The sequence below is a fragment of the Mustela erminea genome, chromosome 19 (genome assembly GCF_009829155.1).
Source record: "Mustela erminea isolate mMusErm1 chromosome 19, mMusErm1.Pri, whole genome shotgun sequence".
NCBI lineage: Eukaryota > Metazoa > Chordata > Mammalia > Carnivora > Mustelidae > Mustela > Mustela erminea.
The window spans coordinates 10,597,467-10,624,691 of NC_045632.1; the positions used below are offsets into that span (position 1 = coordinate 10,597,467).

Consider the following 27,225-nt stretch of genomic DNA (forward strand, 5'->3'; position numbering starts at 1 on the left):
AAGTCACACAAGTGCCCATGCTGACATGAGCTCCCCAGCACAGCAGGAACCCATGTTCCCTGCAGCATCTCTGAGTCTGGGGACCCGTCCATGCTGAGGACCCAGGGGTGTGCTGGGATGAAGGAGACCCATGGGGGAGGCTCTGGGAGGGAAGGGCCTGCCCTGGTCTCCTCACCAGATGGGTCATCTCAGGAAGCCTCGGAGTCTACTCGCTGCACTGTCATGGACACCAGAACCAGCTAGGTCCTGCGTAAATGCTGTTTCCCTTTCTGTTGGACTGCTGATGTGACAACACTGTAACAGGCAGGACTGGACTCTCTGTGGCCACACCCTGTGTGTCTGTCCATCCCGTGGTCACAGTGGGCACTCTATCTGTACAGCCAGAACCAGAGAGAGGAGACACCATGACCCCCATCCTCACAGCCCTGCTCTGTTTCGGTGAGATTTGAGGAGGGGAAGGGACACCCTAGTCTGGGAGGGACTCGCCCCACAGCCAGGCCCTGGTCTGTCAGAAGCCCCCTGGCTCAGGAGGCTCAAGGGAGGTGGGGATCTGCTAGGATTTGGGGCAAACCTCTCACAGGGACTCTCTTCCAGGGCTGAGTGTGGGCCCCAGGACCCAAGCGCAGGCAGGTGAGTCTGTCTCCAGAGGTCCTAACCCACCTCCTCACTGGGGACGGGGTCACCCACCAGGCAGCAGGGATGAACAGCAGTTCTAGGCTGACCGAGGGAATGTCTGGGCTTTGAGGCTGAGCTGGGTCCTGGGAGTATGGAAGGTCTGTGTCCCAGCCTCTGTTTCCTTCCAGGGACCCTCCCCAAACCTACCACCTGGGCTGAGCCAGGCTCTGTGACACCCTGGAGGACACTTGTGACCATCTGGTGTCCGGGGGGCCTGGAAGCCTGGGAGTACCGCCTGCATAAAGAGGGAGACTCCAGGACCTAGAACAGACAGAAGCTGCTGGAGCCCAGGGACAAGGCCAAGTTCTCCATCACATACATGACAGATGTATATGCAGGAAGATAGCACTGTGACTATTTCAGACCCACCAGCTGGTCAGAGTACAGCGACCCCCTGGAGCTGGTGGTGGTGACAGGTACGAGCCCACTCAGGATCCCAGCCTCAGGCTCTGCCCTCAGGAAGGGGATGGGCTCTCAGGTTTCTCCTCTCACAGCCCAGCCTGGGGATTCTGTGTGTGGGGGGGTCTGAGCCCCATTTAACACCACCCCCTCCTCCTCTCCTAGGATCCCAGGGCAAACCCAGCCTCTCAGCCCTGCCCATCCCTGTCATGACCCCAGGAGGGAACGTGACCCTCCAGTGTGTCTCACGGATGGGATTCCACGGGTTCGTCCTGATGAAGGAAGGATAATGTCAGCCCTCCTGGACCCTGAACTCCCAGGCAGCCCCCTGTGGGGAGACCCAGGCCCCGTTTCCTGTGGGCCCCGTGACCTCCAGCCTCAGGTGGATGTTCAGATGCTATGGCTATTCCAGCAACACCCCCTAGGTGTGGTCGTACCCCAGTGACCCCCTGGAGCTGCTGGTCTCAGGTGAGAAAGTCTGACTGGTGCCCCATCCATGTTTTGAGGCACCAAACAGGTTAATGGGGACTCTGCTCCCAGGGGAGCCCCAATGAGAGGGTGGGTGAGGGGACCATGGGGACTTACAGGTCAGAATCACCAGGGGGTGAAGAACAGTGAGACTCAGGGGTCAGGACAGGAGAAGGGAGGTTTGGGGAGAAGCAGCCCCTGCCATCCACGGCTGGTCTCTCCCAGGTGTGTGGGGGAAGCCCTCCATCCTGACCCAGCAGGGCCCTGTTGTGACCTCTGGACAGAGCCTGACCCTCCAGTGTCGCTCTGATGTTGGCTATGACAGATTCACTCTGTCCAAGGAGGGGGCACCTGACCCTCCCCGGCAGCTTGGCCGGCAGCCCCAGGCTGAGTTGTCTGGGGCAGACGTTCCCCTGAGCCCTGTGAGACCCTCCCATGGAGGCCGGTACACGTGCTATGGTGGACACACAGTCTCCTCCGAGTGGTTGGCCCCCAGTGACCCCCTGGACATCCTGCTTGCAGGTGAGGGCTCACGGTGTCAGTCAGGACCTCAGACTCTGCACAGGTCCTGCCAGGGGAGTCGCAGGTGGTGGGGGCTGGGACCAGGTGTGTGGAGTCCCCAGGGAGAGAAAGACAGAGGGAGAAGGGGGATGGGAAGGGACAGACTCGGAGGACACAGACAGACTCAATTCAGAACAAGGGCTAGACAGCCCCTCACCCGCCCTTTCTCTCTCTAGGACAGCTGCCCAACACACCCTCCCTCTCAGTGCAGCCGTGATGCATGGTGGCCCCAGGAGAGAATGTGACCCTGCTGTGTCAGTCACGGAGCTCTGTGGACACTTTCTTTCTGTCCAAGGAGGGGGCAGCCGATCCCCCCCCCCCCCCCCCCCCCGCATCTTAGATCACAGTACCGAGCTGGGCAGCACCAGGCTGAATTCCCCATGAGTCCTGTAACCTCAGCCCACGGGAGGACCTACAGGTGCTACGGCTCCTCCAGAACCTCCCCTTACCTGTTGTCCCAGCCCAGTGACCCCCTGGAGCTACTGGTCTCAGGTAAGGGGTCCCCGACCCTGTCCTATCTGAGCTCTGTCAGCTCAGGCACACGTCTCAGGAAAGCCTGACACAGTAACAAACATGGGGGTCATGGGGGCTCCACAGAGGAGGATCCTGCTCTGGAGAGGTTGGGAAGATCCACAGTGTGCACCCGGGGTCCCCCATCCTGCAGTCTCAGCAGAGTAAGGAATAGGGGCCGCGTGGGGGGTGAGTGAGGACAATGGTGAGTGGACAGCGCCTCCCACTCACCTCCTGTCCCCCCGTAGCAGAATCTGATGGTGTTGTCAGCCCCACAGGACACTCTCCTGGACCAGAAGCCTCCCCACCTGAGGGCACCGCTCTGGTGCCCCCTGTGCTTACCTGGGGGCCTCCATGCCCCTTGGGGGGTACCTGAGACCCAGGAGGGGCCAACCTGGCTCATAGGGATCCCCAGAGAAGCTGCACCCTATATTTGTGTGTAGCTGGTGTCCACTGTCCATTGTGTGTGGACGCTGGTCCAGTGTCCCTGTGTCTGCTTCTCATACCTTCTAGAGAAGCACCTGTAGATGATGACAAAGGGAACTCAGGTGACAGGGACACCAGACTCAGAAACCGTTCTCCTTCTCCTGTGTGAATTGGGGTTAGATGGATTTACACGGTCCTTGTGGGACACCAGCTCTGGGCACTCCTGAGTCTTAGCACGTTTTTAATGGGTCTCATTTATCTTTTTTGTTTGTTTATTTATTACTTATTTGTTTATTTACTTATGTAGCTCTTCTTCCCATTCCGTCCACACTGCATGCGAGCAGTAATGGTGTTCCTATGACCCAGTGACTGACCGTCACCTTTTGTGGATACATATTTACATGTCTGTTGTAGATGTGCGCACACAGATCTCTCTCCGGCTCTCTGTCTGTCTGTCTGTCTGTATGTCTCTCTATGTGTCTAACACTGTGGGTATCTGTAAGTAAATGAAGAATGAATTAATGAACATATCCAAGGAGGAATACTATAGGTACAGAATAAAGTGCAGACCCTGAAGGAAGGAAGCTGGTCGACATGGAAGGACAGGGACCCAGCCCCAGACATCGGCCCCTCTGTTCTCCTGACAGTCAGGAGCCCCTGGATCTAGCCCCTCGTCCATGGCCGCTGCTGGGACCTCAGCTACTGAATAAGTGGGAACTGTCATCTGCAGGAACATGAGCCCAGGAGGTCTTGTGTCCCAGACTGAGCAGAGAACATGTGAGGACATGATGATTTCTGTGCTGGGAGGCCACTTTTCTCTGCAACCCTGAGCTGGTGGGGCACAGCCAGAATCTATCCCGAGTGACTCAGAAGCAGAGTCTGAAATCAAAGAGAACAAGGAGGCTGAAGGAATTCAGTGAGGAGAGCGGAAGAAAGCCCTCTAGTGCAGAGAAGGGCTAGTTCAGGAACTGTACAAAAACCACATAGTGACAGGCTGAGGGATAGAGACACAGAGCAGAGGACAGCGGGACGGGGGTCTCTAGCTCCTTCCATCTGCTTCCATCTTCCCTGCAGAAGCAGCTGGCACCGTGAGCCCACCCCAAAACAACTCAGACCCCTGAAGTGGTGAGTAGGAGAAAGCTCCAGTGATGGGGCTTGTATGGAGGGAGTGTCCTGTCTGGAGAAGCAGGTTCCCTGTTGGACATGCAGGATCCTGGGTGATTTGGGTCCTCTCTGACCTCTGCAACCTCTCTGTCCTCATTCCTAGCCTCAGACCCCAGAGATTACACAGTGGAGAATCAGATCCGAGTGGCATGACTGCCTTGATCCTGGTGGTCCTCGGGATTCTGCTGCTAGAGGCTCAGCACAGCCAGAGAAGAACCCCAGACACAGCCAGGAGCTAAACACGATGGGGAACAAAGCCACCATTCCATGTGGCAGAGATGTGAGCATGCATCCTGGGTGCCCAGAGGGATCTGAAGGAAAGCTTGCAGCTCATGGTCGTTGATCTGTCTGCTGACATCGAGGGGCAGAATGGTTCAGGTGCAGGACATGTCTGGGCTCCCTGAAGCCAGGTGGGAGCTGCTACACTGACTCCCTGTCCGGGACTCATCCCCTGTGACCTGTGGTGCTTTCCCTCCCGAGTTGTTGGACATCCTTGACTGCCCCCGTCTTTCCTCATCCCTGTGACTTGAGGGTTCATCCCACATGGCAGGGCTGGTTCATACCTTCCTACAGTGGCAGCTCTGGTCCACCTTCGTGGGACACATTTTCCTTCACTTTCCATTTCCACCTTCCCTGATGGGCGCTATTGCCCTCCGTCCCTTCAGTGCAAAACATAGACTGTCTTCATAAGTAAATAAATGGATGAAAATTAGGTCTGCTTTGGAACAGATGAATCCAAAACCATTCCCTGAACCCTCTTGGACTCATAGAGTTCTGTCCTCATGCGGCGACACCTGGTGGAATCTTCCCAAACACCATCAGTTTGAGTGAGCTCAGGGGCGTTTGAGGTGAAGCCAGGTGGGAGCTGCTACACTGACTCCAAGGAATAAATGGGTTTTCCTTTTTTTTAAAGTTGTGCTTTGGGCTCCTTAGAGTTTCATTCCACGAGGCATCTGTCTTGGGCTCAGGTCATGATCCCAGGGTCCTGGGATGGAGTCCTGTGTTGTGGGATCGCTGCTCAGTGGGGAATCTGCTTCTCCCTCTGTCCCTCCTTCCAGCTTGTGTTTGTTCCCTGTCTCTCTATTTCTGTCTCTCTCTCTCAAAAATAAATAAATAAAATCTTTAAAATAAATAAATAAATAAAATGAATGTACGAATGAAGATAATGTTGTGTGTAACCATCCCTCAGAACAATGTACTGACCAAATATGCTTGATCGTGGACCAGCAGGGGCCCCTGGGGAGAGGATGATACAAGTCCTTGCAGCTGGGGTCACCCGCCTGCTCAGGGTAGAACTTCTGTTATCGCCCCTTCTCCGGAGATCACCTGTAGTTAATTAGATGATTCCTTTAAATGTGTTTACTGAACCCCAAATCCTATACTGCTTGATCAGGCATATCTCATTTATCCATAATCTGCTTCCTCCTTTGTTGATTGTTATCTCGTTACCTAATGAACACGGGCCTGAGGAGTTGTTCCGGGTTGCAGTGTCCACACTTGTGGACCCCGACTCCTGCTCTCTGGAAGCTGACTAGTTTGTGCCTTGTTATTCTCCTGTTCACTGTCGGGAAGTGGCAGCTGTGATTGTGGCTTCTGCCTGTTTCTTTGCATGTTTATGTAGTGTAAGTTATGAAATACTTCATATTTGTATACTTTTGAGCAAGCATTTAGCGTAAAAAATTGATTTTGTGCACTCACCACATCTTACGAATAGATTTGTAAATCTGATAATCTTACGCAGATTTTTTGTTGTTTCGTCACCGCACAGTACATCATTAGTTTCTGATGCAGTGTTCCATGATTCATTGTTTGCGTACAACACCCAGTGCACCTGCAATCTGTTCCCTCATGAATACCTATCACCGGGCTCACCCATCCCCCGCTTCTCCTCTAAAACCCTCGGTTTGTTTCTCAGGGTCCAGAGTCTCTCATTGTTCCTCTCCCCGTCCGGTTACCCTCAATTCACTTTTCCTTCTCCTAATGTCCACCATTATGTTCCTTATGCCCCATAAGTAAGAGAAACTCTGCTGGTCTCTTCTAGACAGCATGTGGATGGCTCTTAATTTTTTACTCAATCTGATACCCTGTGTCTTTTGATAGGAGCATTAAGCCCATTTAAATTCAGAGTCACTATTAAAAGAAGATGTGGTCCATATATATAATGGAATATCACTCAGCCACCAGAAAGGATGAATACCCTTTTGAGGAGAAGGGAGTTAGGGGAAATTGGAGGGGAACAAACCATGAGAGACTGTGGACTCTGAAAAACAATCTGAGTCTTGAAGGGGCGGGGGATGGGAGGTTAGGTGAACCTGGTGGTGGGTATTATGGAGGGCACATATTGCATGGAGCACTGGGTGTGGTGCGTAAACAATGAATTCTGGTACATGAAAAGATATAAGAAAATTTTTTAAAAAGGATAAATACCCAACTTTTGCATCAACATGGACAGGACTGGAGGGGATTATGCTGAGTGAAATAAGTCAAGCAGAGAGAGTCAATTATCGTATGGTTTCACTCATATGTGGAATAAAGGAATAGCACAGAGGACATTAGGAGAAGGAAGGGGAAATTGATGGGGGGTAAATCAGAGGGGGGATGAACCATGAGAGACTCTGGACCCTGAGAATCAAACTGAGGGTTTTAGGGGGCGATGGGTGACCCTGGTGGTGGGTATTAAAGAGGGCATGGATTGCATGGAGCACTGGGTGTTGTTTGCAAACAATGAATCATGGAACACTGCATTAGAAACTAATGATGTACTGTGTGGTGACTAACATCACACAATTAAAAAATTTTTTTTAAAAGATACAAACTTAGTGCCATTGTATTGCCTGTAATGTCCTCTTTCTGCAGATTGTTTCTTAGTGGTCCATGTTACGTTTGGGCTCTCTCTTTGCTTACAGAATCCCCCTTAATATTTCCTGCAGGGATGGCTTGGTGGTCACATCTTTCAGTTTCTGTTTGTCTCGAAAGCTCTTCATCTCTCCATCAGTTCTGTACAACAGCCTTGCTGGGTGAAGGATTCTTGGCCGCATGTTCCTCTCATTTAGTAACTGAATGTGTCCCGGCTGCCCTTTCTGGATTGTCAGGTCTCTGTGGACAGGTCTGATGTTGGGGTGATGTTTCTATGTCCACAGGTTAGGAGCTTCTTGTCCCAACCTGCTTTCAGGATTTTCTCTTTATCTCTGAAATTTGCAAACTTCAGTATTACATGTTGGGGTGTTGATCTATTTTTATATTGCTTTGGGGAGGGGTCATCTCTACCTCTGGGACACGAATGCTTATTTCCTTTCCCAGGTTAGGAAAGTTCTCAGCTCTGGTTGCTCAGATACACCTTCTGCCCCCACCCCCAGTTTCCCAATAATTCTGATGTCGGTGTATTTCATAACATCCCTGATTTCTCAAGGTCTCTCCTCACGAGCTGTTAATTGTTTGCCTCTCTTTCCCTCAGCTTCCTTCCTTCGCACCACCCTGTCTCCTACATCACTCACTCTTTCTTCTGCCTCCTTTACCCTCGCTGTTAGAGCATCCAATTTAGGCAGCATCTGCTAGAGCATTTTTAATTTGGCCTGATTAGATCTCATTTCTGCACTAAGACATTCTCTAGGGTCTTTTATGCTTTTTTCAAGCCCAGATATTAACTTGATCATTGCTATCCAGAACTCCATCTCTGACATTTTACTGGTATCCATATGGATTACATCTGTGTTACCTCTGGTTCTTTGTTTTGTTGTGGATTCTCACTTCGAGTCATTTTGCCCAGACAAGAATGGATGAGGGAGTGAGCAGAATCAAAAATACCAAATATATGGGGGGCCTGGGTGGCTCAGTGGGTTAAGCCTCTGCCTTTGGCTTGGGTCATGATCTCAGGGTCCTGGGATCAAGCCCCACATTAGGCTCTCTGCTCACCAGGGAATCTGATTCCCCCTCTCTCTCTGCCTGCCTCTCTGCCTGCTTGTGACCTCTCTCTGTCAAATAAATAAATAAATTCTTTACAAAATCTCAAATATGACCCAAACTAGACAAATCCTAAGAGGTCAGAAATGAAAACAGAAATGGAAATAAAAGAGGGGGATGATCTTCTTTTTCCTGAGTGAATTTTGGTCTGTGTTTGAGATTTGATCCTTTTTTGACACTAATTTGAGATTAAGAAACTTGATCTAAAAATTGCAAAGAAAGCAAAACTTACATAAATACACAAATAAAATTGAAGAGCGAAGGGGGCAAAAAATGACCAACATATGTATAAAATGTAGATTAAAGTAATGAAAGTTTAAAAATGACTTAAATACATGTTTGTTAAATAGGAAAATAATTAAAAAGAGAAACAAGACCTCAACGTGAGACAGGAATCCAACAGAATCCTAGAGGAGAGCATAGGCAGTAACTTCTTCGATATCAGCCACAGCAACTTGTTTCAAGATATGTCTCCAAAGGAAAGGAAACAAAATCAAAAATGAACTTTTGGGACATCTTCAATATCAAAAGCTTCTGCACAGCAAAGGAAACAGTCAAGAAAACAAAGAGGCAACCCACGGATTGGGAGAAGATATTTGCAAATGACAGTACAGACAAAAGGTTGATATCCAGAATCTATAAAGAACTTCTCAAACTCAACACACACAAAGCAGATAATCATATCAAGAAATAGGCAGAAGATATGAACAGATACTTCTCCAATGAAGACATACAAATGGCTTTCAGACCCATGAAAAAATGTTCATCATCACTAGCCATCAGGGAAATTTAAATTAAATCCACATTGAGGTATCACCTTACACCAGTTAGAATGGCCAAAATTAGCAAGGCAGGAAACAATGTGAGTTGGAGGGGTTGTGGAGAAAGGGGAACCCTCTTCCGCTGTTGGTGGGAATGCAAGTTGGTGCAGCCACTTTGGAAACAGTGTGGAGATTCCTCAAGAAATTAAAAATACTCCTACATTGTTGGTGGGAATGCAAGCTGGTGCAGCCACTCTGGAAAACAGCATGGAGGTTCCTCAAAGTGTTGAAAATAGAACTGCCCTATGACCCAGCAATTGCACTATTGGGTATTTACCCTAAAGATACAAACGTAGTGATCCAAAGGGGCACATGCACCCGAATGTTTATAGCAGCAATGTCCACAATAGCCAAACTATGGAAAGAACCTAGATGTCCATCAACAGATGAATGGATCAAGAAGATGTGGTATATATACACAATGGAATACTATGCAGCCATCAAAAGAAATGAAATCTTGCCATTTGCGACAACATGGATGGAACTAGAGTGTATCATGCTTAGCGAAATAAGTAAAGCAGAGAAAGACAACTATCATATGATCTCCCTGATATGAGGAAGTGGTGATGCAACATGGGGGCTTAAGTGGGTAGGAGAAGAATAAATGAAACAAGATGGGATTGGGAGGGAGACAAACCATAAGTGACTCTTAATCTCACAAAACAAACTGAGGGTTGCTGGGGGGAGGGGGTTTGGGAGAAGGGGGTGGGATTATGGACATTGGGGAGGGTATGTGCTTTGGTGAATGCTGTGAAGTGTGTAAACCTGGTGATTCACAGACCTGTACCCCTGGGGATAAAAATATATGTTTATAAAAAAAATTAAAAAATTAATTTAAAAAAAAAGAAATTAAAAATAGAACTTCCCTATGACCCTGCCATTGCACTCCTGGGTATTGACCTCAAAGATACAGATGTAGTGAAAAGAAGGGCCATCTGTACCCCAATGTTTATAGCAGCAATGGCCACCGTTGCCAAACTGTGGAAAGAACCAAGATGCCCTTCAACGGACAAATGGATAAGGAAGATGTGGTCCATATACACTATGGAGTATTATGCCTCCATCAGAAGGGATGCATACCTCTAGGATTCTGATGGATTCCTGTCTCACATTGAGGTCTTTTATCCATTTTGAATTTATCTTTGTGTACGGTGTAAGAGAATGGTCAAGTTTCATTCTTCTACATATAGCTGCCCAGTTTTCCCAGCACCATTTATTGAAGAGACTGTCTTTTTTACACTGTATATTTTTTCCCATTTTGTCGAAGATTATTTGACCATAGAGTTGAGGGTCTATATCTGGGCTCTCTACTCTGTTCCACTGGTCTATGTGTCTGTTTTTATGCCAGTGCCATGCTGTCTTGGTGATCACAGCTTTGTAGTAAATCTTGAAATCAGGTAACATGATACCCCCTGTTTTTTTTTTTTTTCAACATTTCCTTAGCGATTCTGGGTCTCTTCTGGTACCATAGAAATTTTAGGATTATTTGCTCCAGCTCTATGAAGAATACTGGTGGAATTTTGATCGGAATGGCATAAAAAGTATAGATTGCTCTAGGCAGTATAGACATTTTTTAAAAATTAAATTTATTTATTTTCAGCATAACAGTATTCATTATTTTTTCACCACACCCAGTGCTCCATTCAATCTGTGCCCTCTATAATACCCACCACCTGGTACCCCAACCTCCCACTCCCCCTGCCACTTCAAACCCCTCAGATTGTTTTTCAGAGTCCATAGTCTCTCATGATTCACCTCCCCTTCCAATTTACCCCAACTCCCTTATCCTCTCTAACACCCCTTGTCCTCCATGCTATTTGTTATGCTCCACAAATAAGTGAAACCATATAATAATTGACTCTTTCTGCTTGATTGATTTCACTCAGCATAATCTCTTCCAGTCCCATCCATGTTGTTACAAAAGTTGGGTATTCATCCTTTCTGATGGAGGCATAATACTCCATAGTGTATATGAACCACATTTTCCTTATCCATTCATCCATTGAAGGGCACCTTGGTTCTTTCCACAGTTTGGCGACTGTGGCCATTGCTGCTATAAACATTGGGGTACAGATGGCCCTTCTTTTCACTCCATCTGTATCTTTGGGGTCAATACCCAGTAGTGCAATTGCAGGGTCATAAGGAAGTTGTATTTTTAATTTCTTGAGGAATCTCCACACTGTTCTCCAAAGAGGCTGCACCAACTTGCATTCCCACCAACAGTGGAAGAGGGTGCCCCTTTCTCCACATCCTCTCCAACACACGTTGTTTCCTGTTTTGTTAATTTTGGCCATTCTAACTGGTGTAAGGTGATATCTCAGTGTGGTTTTAATTTGAATCTCCCTGAGTGCTAGTTATGATGAACATTTTTTCATGTGTCTGATAGCCATTTGTATGTCTTCATTAGAGAAGTCTCTGTTCGTATCTTTTGCCCATTTTTTGATATGATTGCCTGTTTTGTGTGTGTTGAGTTTGAGGAGTTCATTATAGATCCTGGATATCAACCTTTTGTCTGTACTGTCATTTGCAAATATCTTCTTCCCATTCCGTGGATTGCCTCTTTGTTTTTTTCAACTGTTTCCTTTGCTGTGCAGAAGCTTTTGATTTTGATGAAGTCCCAAAAGTGCATTTTCGCTTTTGTTTACTTTGCCTTTGGAGACATATCTTGAAAGAAGTTGCTGTGGCTGATATCAAAGAGATTACTGCCTATGTTCTCCTCTAGGATCCTGATGGATTCTTGTCTCACATTGAGGTCTTTTATCCATTTCGAGTTTATCTTTGTGTACGGTGTAAGAGAATGGTCGAATTTCATTTTTCTACATATAGCTGGCAGTATAGACATTTTAACAATGTTTATTCTTCTGATCCAAGAGCATGGAATGGTCTTCCATCTTTTTGTGTCTTCTTCAATTTCTTTCATGAGTGTTCTGTAGTTCCTCGAGTACAGATCCTTTACCTCTTTGGTTAGGTTTATTCCCAGGTATCTTATGGTTCTTAGTGCTATAGTAAATGGAATCGATTCTCTAATTTCCATCAGAATCCTAGAGGAGAACATAGGCAGTAATCTCTTCGGTATCAGCCACAGCAACTTCTTTCAAGATATATCTCCAAAGGCAAAGGAAACAAAAGCGAAGATGAACTTTTGGGACTTCATCAAAATCAAAAGCTTCTGCACAGCAAAGGAAACAGTCAAGAAAACAAAGAGGCAACCCACGGAATGGGAGAAGATATTTGCAAATGACAGTACAGACAAAAGGTTGATAGCCAGGATCTATAATGAACTCCTCAAACTCAACACACACAAAACAGACAATCATATCAAAAAGTGGGCAGAAGATATGAACAGACACTTTTCCAATGAAGACATACAAATGGCTATCAGACACATGAAAAAACGTTCATCATCACTAGCCATTAGGGAGATTCAAATTAAAACTACATTGAGATATCACCTTACACCAGTTAGAATGGCCAAAATTAACAAGACAGGAAACAACATGTGTTGGAGGGGATGTGGAGAAAGGGGAACCCTCTTCCACTGTTGGTGGGAATGCAAGTTGGTGCAGCCACTTTGGAGAACAGTGTGGAGATTCCTCAAGAAATTAAAAAGAGAGCTTCCCTATGACCCTGCCATTGCACTACTGAGTATTTACCCCAAAGATACAGATGTAGTGAAAAGAAGGGCCATCTGTACCCCAATATTTATAGCAGCAATGGCCATGGTCGCCAAACTGTGGAAAGAACCAAGATGCCCTTCAACAGACGAATGGATAAGGAAGATGTGGTCCATATACACTATGCAGTATTATGTCTCCAACAGAAAGGACGAATACCCGACTTTTGTAGCAGCATGGATGGGATTGGAAGAGATTATGCTGAGTGAAATAAGTCAAGCAGAGAGAGTCAATTATCATATGGTTTCACTTATTTGTGGAGCATAACAAATAGCATGGAGAACATGGGGAGTTAGAGAGGAGAAGGGAGTTGGGGTAAATTGGAAGGGGAGGTGAATCATGAGAGACTATGGACTCTGAAAAACAATCTGAGGGTTTTGAAGGGGCGGGGGGCATGGGACGTCGGGGTACCAGGTTGTGCCTATTATAGAGATTGCATGGAGCACTGGGTGTGGTGAAAAAATAATGAATACTGTTATGCTGAAAATAAATAAAATATAAATTAAAAAATATTGCAAAAAAAATAAACAAGGGATTATTTCTGAAGAAGAAAAAAAAAAGAAAAAAAAAGAAAGGACGAATACCCGACTTTTGTAGCAGCATGGATGGGACTGGAAGAGATTATGCTGAGTGAAATAAGTCAAGCAGAGAGAGTCAATTATCACTCATGTTCACTTATTTGTGGAACATAACAAATAACATGGAGGACATGGGGAGATGGAGAGGAGAAGGGAATTGAGGGAAATTGGAAGGGGAGGTTAACCATGAGAGACTATGGACTCTGAAAAACAACCTGAGGGTTTTTTTTTTAATTTTTTATTTTTTATAAACATATATTTTTATCCCCAGGGGTACAGGTCGAAATTTTTTTCATTTTGCTGTATTTATTACAGTTTTTAAAAATTTCTTTTCAATGTAACAAATTTCATTGTTTATGCACCACACCCAGTGTTCCATGCAATGGGTGCCCTCTATAATACCCACCACCTGGCTCCCCCAACCTCCCATCCCTGCCCCTTCAAAAGGGTTTTGAAGAGAAACAGAAAATTTTAAACTGAAAGAGAATGAATCGTGAGGGGGAAACATGGAATTCTCTCTACTATGTTCCCATTGTGCTGGAGTTTTACACTTTTCTGGAATCCATTAACTTGTGCACCTGTGTCGTCTGGGGGAGGGGCCTGCTGTGATGCTGCTTCTCAGATGTCCTCGCTGGGGTGGGAGTTCACTGCCCCTTGCCAGTGTGCTAGGCTCAGTGTAAGCTGGTTCTGTGTGCCTTTTTTCCCCTGAAGGCTTTCTGTGGCTCTTTAGAGGATCAAAATAAAAATTGCTGTGCCCCAATCTGCAGTCCAGAGCTGAAAAGTGCCCTCCTTTTAGTGAACCCTCTGGGATAAAAGGTCCTGACTTCTGTCCATCTCCCCTTGTCCGAGGTGAACCCAGAGAGACTATGGACTCTGAAAAACAACCTGAGGGCTTTGAAGGGGCGGGGGGGTGGGATGTTGGGGGAACCAGGTGGTGGGTATTGGAGAGGGCACGGATTGCATGGAGCACTGGGTGTGGTGCAAAAACAATGAATACTGTTATGCTGAAAAGAGATAAAATTAAAAAAAAAAAAAGAACACTGGATCAGGCTTCCTGCTCCACGGGGAGCCTCCTTCTCCCTCTCCCTCTCCCTGCTGCCAACCCCTAACCCCACTGGTGTTCAATATCTCTTAATCTGTCAAATAAATAAATAAAATCTTAAAAAAAAAAAGGTCCTGACTTTTATGTGTGCCAAACTCGGCAGACTGCTGCGGTGCACGCCCACAGTGATCCTTCTGGAGAAAGTGGAGGGTCCCATGATACTGTCCTTTGTAGGGTACTGGAACTGAGAGCAGTCACCGTATGGAGTGCACAAGCTCTGCCCCTCTTGGGGGAAGGCAGAGGGCAGCTCTGTACTGTCCTTTACTGGGCTATCACCCTCAGAACTGTTGCCCAGTCAGGAGTGGACCCATTTTGCCCATCCCGGAGGATGATGGAAGGTCCCCATGTTCTAGTCCTCTGCAGGGTGCCCAGGCTGAGAGCAGTCCCCCCAGTTGGCACAGCTCGGGGTTTGTGGTGAATCAAGCTGAGAGTTCCCCCCACCCCTGGGCTCACTCTCCATAATCAGTTTCCCTGCTCTGCTGCTTGGGAACTCTACTACCTAGGCACTATGTTATTTTGAGGCTCCTGGGATCTAGAGACCACACTGACCCACCTAGAAGTCTCTCTATTTCATCCCAAGACCTCTTTCAGGCAGCCATATCTCTCACTGTAGGAGATTTCCAAGCGTTCATATTTTGCCCTCGGGGGCTATAACACTCCTTGGTGAAGGACACATGGAGGCTCCCTCCCCCCTCCATTTGTCTTTGTTATCTCCCTCAGATTCACGCCTCTGGACATCCCACCTTGAAAAAAGCGCTCACTTCTCTACTTGTAGAGTTCCAGGTATGTTTTTTTCTTACATCTCAGGTTGAATTCATGTTGTGCAGAATTGATAGTTACGTAGCTAAATTCAAGGGACCGGATGAGACGGGGCCCCCCACTCTCCCACCTTCTTGTCTCTTCCCTTCAATATTTCACGTTCTTAGTGCAAAATGCGTTTCCCACATTCCTGCTGTTCCACGACCTGGACGATGACGGACCACTCTGCACACAGTCTTCCATAGCACTCCTTACATATTGGGGTCACTCTCTGATGTCCATTCCTGTTGGACACTCACCTCCCACACCCCTGAATTCCAGAGATAGTTGCTTCCAGAGCTGCCCTGATTTCAGGACTGTAAGGGGTGAATGGTCCCTGTCGCCGTGTCCTGTGCATCCACTCTCCGAACTTAACATCTGAACAGGAATGTGTCCATCAGGGATGGCTCCCATGGGAACCGCACAACCACGCATGGGCCGATGCCAGTGGAGGGTGGGTCCACGGGACAGAGCCATTCCACACACACACAGAGGGGATGTGGCTCAGGATTGACCTCTGGGCTGGGGCAGAGGGCAGAGACATGCCAGTGGCCACCCCACACATGGTGGAGGGTCACACTGATTCCACAGTCACCCAGAAACTCGATACCCTTACTGCCTGCTAGAATGTGGCAACTCTTCTGGCCACACAGAAGCAGAAATCATATTTGACCACCCTCAACTGGACTCTAGGCTCTGCTGGTCACTCAGCTTTTGTCTCTGTTTCTGCTGTGGTCCCTCCCAATTCCCAAACTCTTCTTTCATATTTCCTACAAAATGTTATTGTAAACCATTTAGAAACATCACCAACAGCATTTCTCAGCTGTAGGGATGCATAGGGTCTCGAGGGTGTGTATCTCTGGTCTGCCCTGATTGAGGAGTCTGACACATGGGCTTCTTGTGTCTCATCCACACCCCTCTTAATCAGGTCAGGAAACTATCAATGACTGATCGCACCCACGTGCAAGGTCCCCCTGACCCCACAACCACTTTGAGTGGGGTTCAGGGCAGCATGCTACAGACCAGGTGATGTGCACAAGGTCACCAGGGCAGGGGACACGGCAGTAGTATTCACATGAGAATCAGCTTTTTTCCCCCAAATCACAGCACTCACCCATGAATTGCTCCCTACAGCTCACGGAGAGGACACCAGATGTGGGGAGGATGTCTCTGTCCCTGGATCAAGGGATAGAGGAGCCAGCCCAGACTCAGAGTTGTGCTCCCAGGAAGGGGAAGTGGACAGTGTCAGAGGAAAATAGAGAAGTCCACAGAGGCTGTGCAGAAAGAAAGCCCACGCTCCAGGGCCAGGAGAGGGGCATCTACTTTCCTTCCCTATTTGCCCCTATTTCTCCTCTGGCCTCATTGCCACCATGATTTCATCCTGAGCCGAGCAGATTTGTCATAGGTATGTCAGTGCTGACATGACCTCCACAGGGCAGCAGGAACCCACATCCTTTGCAGCATTCCTGGGATCTGGGGACCATTGCCATGGTGGGGACCCCGGATGTGCTGAAGAAGAAGGAGACCAAATGGGCTACCTCTGGTAGGGAAGGACCTGCCCTGGTCCCCTCACCTGGATGGGGCGCCTCAGGAAGCCTCAGGGTCCACCTGCCGCACCATCATGGACACCAGAGCTAGGCTGGGTCTCGGGAGGGGCTGTTCCCCTTCCTGTGGGACTGCTGACGTGACAACCCTGTGACAGGCAGGACAGGCCTGCCCGTGGCCACACCCTGTGTGTCTGTCAGTCCCGTGATCACAGTGGGGCCTCCGTCTGCACAGCCAGAACCAGGGAGAGGAGATGCGATGACCCCTCATCCTCACTGCCCTGCTCTGTCTTGGTGAGATATGAGGAGGGGAGGGGACACCCTAGTCTGGGAGGAAACTGCTCCACAGTTAGACCCTGGTCTCTCCCAGGCCCCAGGCTCATGAGGCTCTAGGACAGGAGGGGTTCTGCAAGGATTCAAGGCAAACCTCTCACAGGGACTCTCTTCCAGGGCTGAGTGTGGGCCCCAGGACCAGAGCGCAGACAGGTGAGTCTGTCCCCAGGGTCCTAGTCCCACCTCCTCAGTGGGGACAACAGTCACCCACCAGGCAACAGGGGATGGAGAATAGAAGTTCTGGACTGACCGAGGGGAATGTCTGGGAGTTTGGGGCTGAGCTGAGACCTGGGGGTGGGGAAGGTCTCTGTCCCAGCCTCTGTTTCCTTCCAGGGACCCTCCCCAAACCCACCATCTGGGCTGAACCAGGCTCTGTGACGCCCTGGGGGACACCTGTGACCATCTGGTATCAGGGGGGCTTGGAGGCCCAGGAGTACCACTTGCGTAAGAGGGAGAGTCAAGGACCTGGGACAGAGAGAAGACACTGGATCCTGGGGACAAGGCCACCTTCTCCATCACACACATGACAGATGTACATGCAGGAAGATATCACTGTAACTACTTCAGTCCCACCGGCTAGTCAGAGTACAGTGCCCCCTGGAGCTGGTGGTGACAGGTGTGAGCCCACTCAGTGTCTCAGACTCAGGCTTTGCCCTAAGGAAGGGGGTGGTCTCTCAGGGGTCTCCCTCTCACAGCCCAGCCTGGGGATAATGTGGGGGTTCTGAGCCCCATTTCACATGTCACCCTCCTTCTCTCCTAGGATCCCAGGGCAAACCCAGCCTCTCAGCCCTGCCCAGTCCTGTCGTGACCTCAGGAGGGGACGTGACCCTCCAGTGTGCCTCACGGATGGGATTCCACAGGTTCGTCCTGATGAAGGAAGGAGAGCGCCAGCCCTCCTGGACCCTGGGCTCCCAGCCAGCCCCCCCGTGGGTGGACTCAGGCCCTGTTCCCTGTGGGCCCTGTGACCTTCAGCCGCAGGTGGAGGTTCACATGCTACGGCTATTCCAGCAACACCCCCCTGGTGTGGTCAGACCCCAGTGACCCCCTGGAGCTGCTGGTCTCAGGTAAGAATGTCTGACTGGTGCCTCATTCCTGTTCTGAGGCACCAGACAGTTAATGGGGACTTTTCTCTCAGGGGAGCTCCAATGAGAGTGTGGGTGAGGGGACCACGGGGACTCACAGGTCAGAGTCACTGAAGGTGATGGACAGTGAGACCTGGGGGTCAGGACGGGAGAAGGGAGGTTTGGAGAGAAGCCACCCCTGCCATCCAGGGCTGGTCTCTCCCAGGTGTGTCGGGGAAGCCCTCCCTCCTGATCCAGCAGGGCCCTGTTATGACCTCTGGACAGAGCCTGACTCTCCAGTGTCGCTCTGATGTCGGCTATGACAGATTCGCTCTATCGAAGGATGGAGCATGTGGCCCTCCCTAGCAGCTTGGCTGGCAGCCCCAGGCTGGGCTCTCTGGAGCAGACTTCCCCCCTGGGCCCGGTGAGACCTGCTCTCAGAGGCCGGTACACGTGCTATGGTGGACACACAGTCTCTTCCGAGTGGCCCCCAGTGATCCCCTGCTCGCAGGTGAGGGCTCACAGAGTTAGTTAGGACCCCAGACTCTGCACAGGTCCTGCTGGGGAGCTCAGGTGGTGGTGGTCTGGACCAGGGGTGGAGGCTCCCCAGGGAGGGGGGGTGATGGGAAGGGACAGACTCAGAGGACACAGACAGACTCAGTTCAGATCAAGGGCTGGGCAGCCCCTCACCCGCCCATCCTCTCTCTAGGACAGCTGCCCCACACACCCTCCCTCTCGGTGCAGCGAGGACCAATGGCGGCCCCATGAGAGAATGTGACCCTGCTGTGTCAGTCACGGAGCCCTGTGGACACTTTCCTTCTGTCCAAAGAGGGGACAGCCAATCACCCGCTAAGTCTTAGATCACAGTACCGAGCTGGGCAGCACCAGGCTGAATTCTCCATGAGTCCTGTGACCTCAGTCCACAGGGGGACCTACAGGTGCTATGGCTCCGCCAGCACCTCCCCCTACCTCTTGTCACAACCCAGTGACCCCCTGGAGCTACTGGTCTCAGGTGAGGGACCCTGACCCTGTGCTGTCTGAGCTCTGTCAGCTCAGGACACACGTCTCAGGAAATCCTGACACAGTAACACATGTGGGGGTCACGGGGGCTCCACAGAGGAGGGTCCTGCCTTGGAGAGGTTGGGAAGATCCACAGTGTGCACCCGGGGTCCCCCATCCTTCAGTCTCAGCAGAGTAAGGAGTAGGGGCTGCGTGGGGGGTGAGCGAGGACGAGGGTGAGTGGACAGCACCTCCCACTCACCTCCTGTCCCTCCATAGCTGAATCCGATCCATGGTGTCAGCCCTACGGGGCACTCTCCTGGACAAAAACCTCCCCACCTGCGGGCACTGCTCTGCTGCCCACCCCGTGCTCTCCTGGGGGCCTCCATGCCCCTTGGTGCACACCTGAGACCCAGGAGGGTAGATCCCTGCTCACGGGAGTCCCCAGGGAGGATGCACCCCATGTCTATCTGCACTGGTGTCCACTCTGCGTTGTGTGTGGCCCCTGGTCCAGTGTCCCTGTGTCTGCTTCTCACACCTTCTAGAGAAGCACCTGTAGATGACGACAAAGGGAACTCAGGTGACAGGGACACCAGACTCAGAAACCAGTCCTCCTTCTCCTGTGTGCATTGGGGTTAGATGGATTCACAGGGTTCTTGTGGGGCACAAGCTCTGGGCACTCCCGGGTCTTAGCATGTTTTCAACGAGTCTCATTTATTTTTTGTTCATTTATTTATTATTTATTTGTTTATTTACTTATGTAGCTCTTCTTCCCATCTCCATCCACACTGCATGCGAGCAATAACAGTGTCCTATGAACCAGTGCCTGACCGTCACCTTTTGTGGATACATATTTATATGTCTGTTCTAGATGTGTGCACACAGATCTCTCTCTCTCTCTCTCTTTCTGTGTGTGTGTGTATGTGTGTGTGTGTGTGTGTGTCTGTCTGTCTGTCTGTCTGGCACTGTGGGTATCTGTAAGTAAATGAAGAATGAATGAATGAACACATCCAAGGAGGAATACTGTAGGTACAGAATAAAGTGCAGACCCTGAAGGAAGGGAGCTGGTTGACATGGAGGGACAGGGACCCGACCCCAGACATCAGGCTCCTGAAAGTCAGGAGCCCCTGGCACCAAGCCCTCATCCATGGATGCAGCTGGAACCTCAGCTACTCAGTAAGTAGGAACTGTTATCTACAGGGACATGAGCCCAGGAGGTCTTGTGTCCCAGACTGAGCAGAGAACATGTGAGGACATGATGATTTCTGTCCTGGGAGGCCATTTTTCTCTGCAACCCTGAGCTGGTGGGGCACAGCCAGAATCTATCCCGAGTAACTCAGAAGCAGAGTCTGAAATCAAAGAGAACAAGGAGGCTGAAGGAATCCAGTGAGGAGAGCAGAAGAAAGCCCCCTAGTGCAGAGAAGGGCTAGTTCAGGAACTGTACAAAAACCACATAGTGACAGACTGAGGGATAGAGACACAGAGCAGAGGACAGCGGGACGGGGGTCTCTAGCTCCTTCCATCTGCTTCCATCTTCCTGCAGAAGCAGCTGGCACCGTGAGCCCACCCCAAAACAACTCAGACCCCAGCAGTGGAGACTAGGAGAAATTCTCAGTGATGGGGCTTGTATGGAGGGGGTGTCCTGTCTGGGAAAGCAGGTCCCCTGGGTGGATATGCAGGATATGGGTCCTCTCTGACCTCTGCAACCTCTCTGTCCTCATTTCTAGCCTCGGATCCCAGAGATTACACGGTGGAGAATCTGACCCACATGGGCATAGCTGTCTTGATCCTGGTGGTCCTTGGGATTCTGCTGCTAGAGGCTCAGCACAGCCAGAGAAGGACTCCAGACACAGCCAGGAGCTAAACACAAGGGGGAACAAAGCCACCATTCCATGTGGCAGAGCTGTGGGCATGCATCCCGGGTGAGGGATCTGTAGGAAAGCCTACAGCTCACGCTCGCTGATCTTTCTGCTGACAACATCCAGGGGGAGCATGCTTCAGGTGCTAGGATATGTCTGGGCTGCTCCCTGTCCGGGACTCCCCCGCTGTGACCTGTGGTGCTTTCCCTCCCACACTGTTGGACATCCTTGACTGCCCCTTCTTTCCTCATCCCTGTCATTTAAGGGTTACACAGCGGGGCTGGTTCATACCTTCCTACAGCGGCAGCTCTGGTCCACCTTCGTGGGATTTATTTTCCTTCACTTGCCATTTCCACCTTCCCTGATGTGCACTATTGTCCTCCATCCCTTCAGCCCAAATCACAGACTCTGTTTTCATAAGTAAATAAGTGGGTGAAAATTTGGACCATGTTGTAGCAGATGAATCCCAAACCATTCCCTGAACCCTTTCTGGACTCACAGAGCTCCTCTGTCCTCATCTGGTGACACCTGGTGGAATATTCCAGAAACACCATCAGTTTGAGTGAGCTCAGGGGCGTTTGAGGTGTAGCCAGGTTGGGAGCTGCTACACTGACTCTATGGATTAAGTGTGTGTGTGTGTGTGTGCGCGCGCGCGCGCGTGTGTGTGTGTGTTTTAAGTTGTGATTCATAGTATTTGCCCATATCTTTGGTGTAAACACTCCCATCATGGGCAACATCAAGGAGCCGTGTGAACGCACTGTGCGCCCAGGTGGGAGTCATGGATACACCGTCTTCATGAGTGTGTGTGATCCAACTGTGGTCACCTCACTGGTGATCTCAAGGTGCACGTGTGCCTCCCTGTATTGTAAACATCCTGGTATTTTCCAGCTCAGTGTAATGCCACGGTTTCAGGGAACTGTGACACACAAAATCCTACTACAACCACAGGACAGGCAAGAGAACACAATGGCAATATCCATCGTTGGAGAAAATACTGTGTACTTAGAACCTCAGTACATTCCTGATAGGCGTATAAATTGCTAAGACCAAGTTGGGGATCAGATCAGAATCACCTGGTGAACGCAAAGGTGCAGCTCTGCCCCAGGAGTCCACACCCTAGAGGAAACCATGTGTGTAGGCATGGGCACCTGCGGGAGAATATTGACAAGTGTGTTGCTCAGTGTAGACACAAACCATAGAGTTCAATCCCACATAATTACTATTTAATGGCAAATGTGGAATGGGATGTTTTAAGGTTGAAAAATCACAAACTGAAACCACCAGCAATATACAGATCAATTTCATCCTCTACATTGTGTATAGGAAAGCACATGTCAAGAACCCTGCATACAGGATTAATCCATCACATACATAATGTTCGTGAAGAGACCAGTCATTTTTAAAAATTTTTAATTAATTATTTTTTTTCAGCATAACAGTATTCATTGTTTTTGCACCACACCCACTGCTCCATGCAATCCATGCCCTCTCTAATACTCACCATCTGGTTCCCCCAACCTCCCACTCCCCGCCCCTTCAAAACCCTCAGATTGTTTTTCAGAGTCCATAGTCTCTCATGATTCACCTCCCTTTCCAATTTCCCTCAACTCCCTTCTCCTCTCCATCTCCCCTAGTCCACCATGCTATTTGCTATGCTCCACAAATAAGTGAAACCATATGATAATTGACTCTCTCTGCTTGACTTACTTCATTCAGCATAATCTCTTCCAGTCCCGTCCATGTTGCTACAAAAGTTGAGTATTCATCCTTTCTGATGGAGGCATAATACTCCATAGTGTATATGGACCACATCTTCCTTATCCATTCGTCCATTGAAGGGCACCTTGGTTCTTTCCACAGTTTGGCGACCGTGGCCATTGCTGCTATAAATATTGGGGTACAGATGGCCCTTCTTTTCACTCCATCTGTATCTTTGGGGTCAATACCCAGTAGTGCAATTGCAGGGTCATAGGGAAGCTCTCTTTTTAATTTCTTGAGGAATCTCCACACTGTTCTCCAAAGAGGCTGCACCAACTTGCATTCCCACCAACAGTGTAGGAGGGTTCCCCTTTCTCCACATCCTCTCCAACATATGTTGTTTCCTGTCTTGTTAATTTTGGCCATTCTAACTAGTGTAAGGTGGTATCTCAATGTGGTTTTAATTTGAATCTCCCTGACCAGTCATTTTTTAAGCACAACTGACTAACTTCAACCCCATAAATAATGGGAGGAAAAGCTTCCCATAATCCATTATGGCAGTAAATCATACAAATGCCTGAGCTACGTATAGGTCCGTCTCTAAGAATCTGTCTGTTCTTCCTCATGGACTCGCCCTCTGTCCTACCAGACCATCAACCTCAGTTCCAGCTCATTCCTCATCTGTCCCATCTCTAATCTCTGAGAGTTCAGGGCAGATAGCTGTGTGCAAGGGTGCTGGTCTCCAGGGTCAGAGTTCTCTCCACTCCATTCCTAGATGGAAACTTATAAGGGGCTTGACCTTGAAAACAGATACAGAACCCCTAGACCTTAGTGTTGTATTAAAAAGTGGAAATAGGGTACCTGAGTGGCTCAGTGGGTTAAGCCTCTGCCTTCGCCTCAGGTCATGATCTCAAGGTCCTGGGATCGAGGCCCATAGGGGCTCTCTGCTCAGCAGGGACCCTGCTTTCCCTTTTCTCTCTCTACCTGCCTCTCTGCCTACTTGTGATCTCTCTCTGTCAAATAAATAAATAAAATATCTTTAAAATATATATAAAATTAAAAAATTTTTTTTAAAGTAGAAATGACTTTTGGGTGGCAGAGAGCTTCCAACACAGGAAAACCTCTAATGACAATCCCTGGAATAATTCTTGCCCCACAGCTAATAGTTCCTTCCCTTATGGATCTTACTTCTGGAGAGAGAAAAGAGTGGGGCCTGTGAAGAAAGACCCCCATTTCCTCCGGGGTTCACCATGCACGAGTGTCCTAGATATGCTGACCCATTTCCATGGCAATGACAATATGGCCCTCTACACCTCTACACCTGCAGGAAGAGAAATGCTCTGAGCTTGAGGATAACCAGGCTCCATGAGATCCCAGAATAAGCCAGCAGGCCCCAAGCAATGACTGTGGGCATTGCAAATGACCCCAACAGAAAGTGCCCCTGGCGAGTGGAGTTGTCAGGTCAGGGTCCTGTGTCTCCACATGAAGCCCATCTTCCCCTTGTGACCTGAAGTACATTAGGGACCAGACCTGGGTCATGGTGCTGCTGATTCTCACAGTAGCCCCACAAACAAATCTCTGTATGCTGTTCCACACCCTTCAGATAACAAGGTGACATGCACTTTTGTTTTAAGTGCAACAAACAGTTTAGTTCTCCCATAAACCTCAGCGGGACATTAGCAATACCATTGTCATTCGGGAGAATGGTTTTCCCATCAAAATCCAAAATTTCTTGGTGAAAAACACATCCACAGGGTTTGGGGGAGGCCAGGTGTTGCTTGTTTAGTAACTCAAGCCCAGAGAGATGAGTTAACTCTTGAAGGAAATGAGATTGAACTTGTATCAAATTCAGCTGCTTCCATTCAGTAAGCCAGAAGAGTTAAAATGAAGGATTACCAAAAAATGTTTGGGTGGTATCTATATTTCTGAGAAAAGAACAGCTCAGCAGGCTGGTGAACAAGATCTAAGTTGTCCCGCTACAGAAACTGCGAGATGCCAAATGATTTTTCAGACTTATTTGTGATACTTTATTTTTTATTATTATTTTTTATTGTGTTATGTTAGTGACAACCATAAAACAATATTTGTGATATTTGAAAGATACAATAAAAGCTGAATTGATGTCGAGGGGGAGGAACCAATCTCATTTATAATAACATCAATAATAAAATATTTGGGAATAAATTTAGCCAAGGAGGTGAAAGCTATACCCTGAAAACTGTAAGACTTTTGATGAAAGAAAATGAAGAAGACACAAACAAATGAAAGATGTCCCATGTTTATGGGTCAGAGAAATACTATTGTTAAAGTATCTCTATCGCCTGTATTATCTAGATATGCATTGTAGCCAGATATCTATAATAATGAGAATGGATAAATACATGTTGATATATTCATGCAAGAAATACTATATTGCAGTCCAGAACAATGAAATGGCGCTATAAAAATTGTTATGTGTATAGCCTAGCAATATAAACTGAAACACAAAAAAGGCGGCACGTGTTGTGATTAGCACTGGGAATTATACACAGCTAATGAACCACTGAACTCTACCTCAAAAACTAATGGTGTACTATATGTTGTCTAACTGAACATAATAAAAAATATGCAAAAGCTGACAATTTTAAAAATGTGAAACAACTGTATATGCATATATGGACAGGAGAGACTGTGTACTCTGAGAAGCTAAACTGAGGGGTTTGGAGGGGAAGAGGATGGGGGATGGGTGAGCCCGGTGGTAGGTACTAAGGAGGGCACGGATTGCATGGAGCACTGGGTGTGGTGCATAAACAATGAATTCTGTTAAACTGAAAAGAAATTAAATTTTTAAAAAAGATGTAAAAAAAAAACTTAGCACTTGGTGTTGTACATAAACAATGAATCTTAAAACACTGAAAAAATAAAATAAAAATTTTTAGAAACCCATTTATTGAAAAGACTGTCTTTTTTCCACTGTATATTTTTTTCCTGTTTTGTCGAAGATATTTGACCATAGAGTTGAGGGTCCATATCTGGGCTCTCTACTCTGTTCCACTGGTCTATGTGTCTGTTTTTATGCCAGTACCATGCTGTCTTGGTGATCACAGCTTTGTAGTAAAGCTTGAAATCAAGTAACGTGATGCTGCCAGTTTAATTTTTTGTTTTTCAACATTTCCTTAGTTTCTTCAATAAATGGTGCTGCGAAAACTGGACAGCTAAATGTAGAAGAATGAAACTCAACCATTCTCTTACACTGTACACAAAGATAGACTCGAAATGGATAAAAGACCTCAATGTGAGACAGGAATCCATCAGAATCCTAGAGGAGAACCTAGGCAGTAACCTCTTCGATATCAGCCACAGCAACTTCTTTCAAGATATGTCTCCAAAGGCAAAGGAAACAAAAGCGAAAATGAGCTTTTGGGACTTCATCAAGATCAGTCTCAGTCTGTTTACTGTATGTGAACTTAGTTATACTTAGTAAGCACCAGTAACTTCACTTGCTAAAATAGAGACAACAATATATACCTCCTTGAGTTACTGGAACAATTTTATAAAATTATTATATAGAGCAATTAACCATATATCTGACATCTCACAAACATTTAATTAGCCTTTGTTTTTATTGCTATGAAAATATCTTAAAAAATACATGTGCTATGATTTCTTAAAAAAAAAAAAAAGATCAAAATCTTCTGCACAGCAAAGGCAACAGTCAACAAAACAAAGAGGCAACCCTCTTTGTTGGGAGAAGATATTTGCAAATGACAGAACAGACCAAAGGTTGATATCCAGGATCTATAAAGAACTCCTGAAACTCAATACACACAAAACAGATAATCATATCAAAAAATGGGCAGAAGATATGAACAGACACTTCTCCAATCAAGACATACAAATGGCTATCAGACACATGAAAAAATGTTCATCATCACTAGCCCTCAGGGAGATTCAAATTAAAACTACATTGAGATATCACCTTACACCAGTTAGAATGGCCAAAATTAGCAAAACAAGAAACAACATGTGTTGGAGGGGATGTGGAGAAAGGGGAACCCTCTTCCACTGTTGGTGGGAATGCAAGTTGGTGCAGCCACTTTGGAGAACAGTGTGGAGATTCCTCAAGAAATTAAAAAGAGAGCTTCCCTATGACTCTGCAATTGCACTCCTGGGTATTGACCTCAAAGATACAGATGTAGTAAAAAGAAGGGCCGTTTGTACCCCAACGTTTATAGCAGCAATGGCCACGGCCGCGAAACTGTAGAAAGAACCAAGATGCCCTTCAACGGACGAATGGACAAGGAAGATGTGGTCCATATACACTATGGAGTATTATGCCTCCATCAGAAAGGACGAATACCCAACTTTTGTAGCAACATGAACTGGACTGGAAGAGATTATGCTGAGTGAAATAAGTTAAGCAAAGAGAGTCAATTATTAAAAGGTTTCACTTATTTGTGGAGCATAACGAATAGCATGGAGGACAAGGGGAGATGGAGAGGAAACAGGAGTTGAGGGAAATTGGAAGGGGAGGTGATCCATGAGAGACTATGGACTCTGAAAAACAACCTGAGGGTTTTGAAGGGGCTGGGGGTGGGAGGTTGGGGGAACCAGGT

The 27,225-nt window shown here is 47.9% G+C and overlaps 1 protein-coding gene and 2 pseudogenes across 12 annotated transcripts in view; all 3 read left to right on the forward strand.

The window, feature by feature from the left end:
• The window catches only part of LOC116579282 (leukocyte immunoglobulin-like receptor subfamily A member 6), a 355,647-nt gene that overhangs the window by 262,200 nt on the left and 66,222 nt on the right, over window positions 1-27,225 (forward strand). The window lies entirely within an intron of this gene.
• On the forward strand, window positions 405-22,260 carry LOC116579290 (annotated as a pseudogene).
• LOC116580019 lies at window positions 16,625-19,632 on the forward strand (annotated as a pseudogene).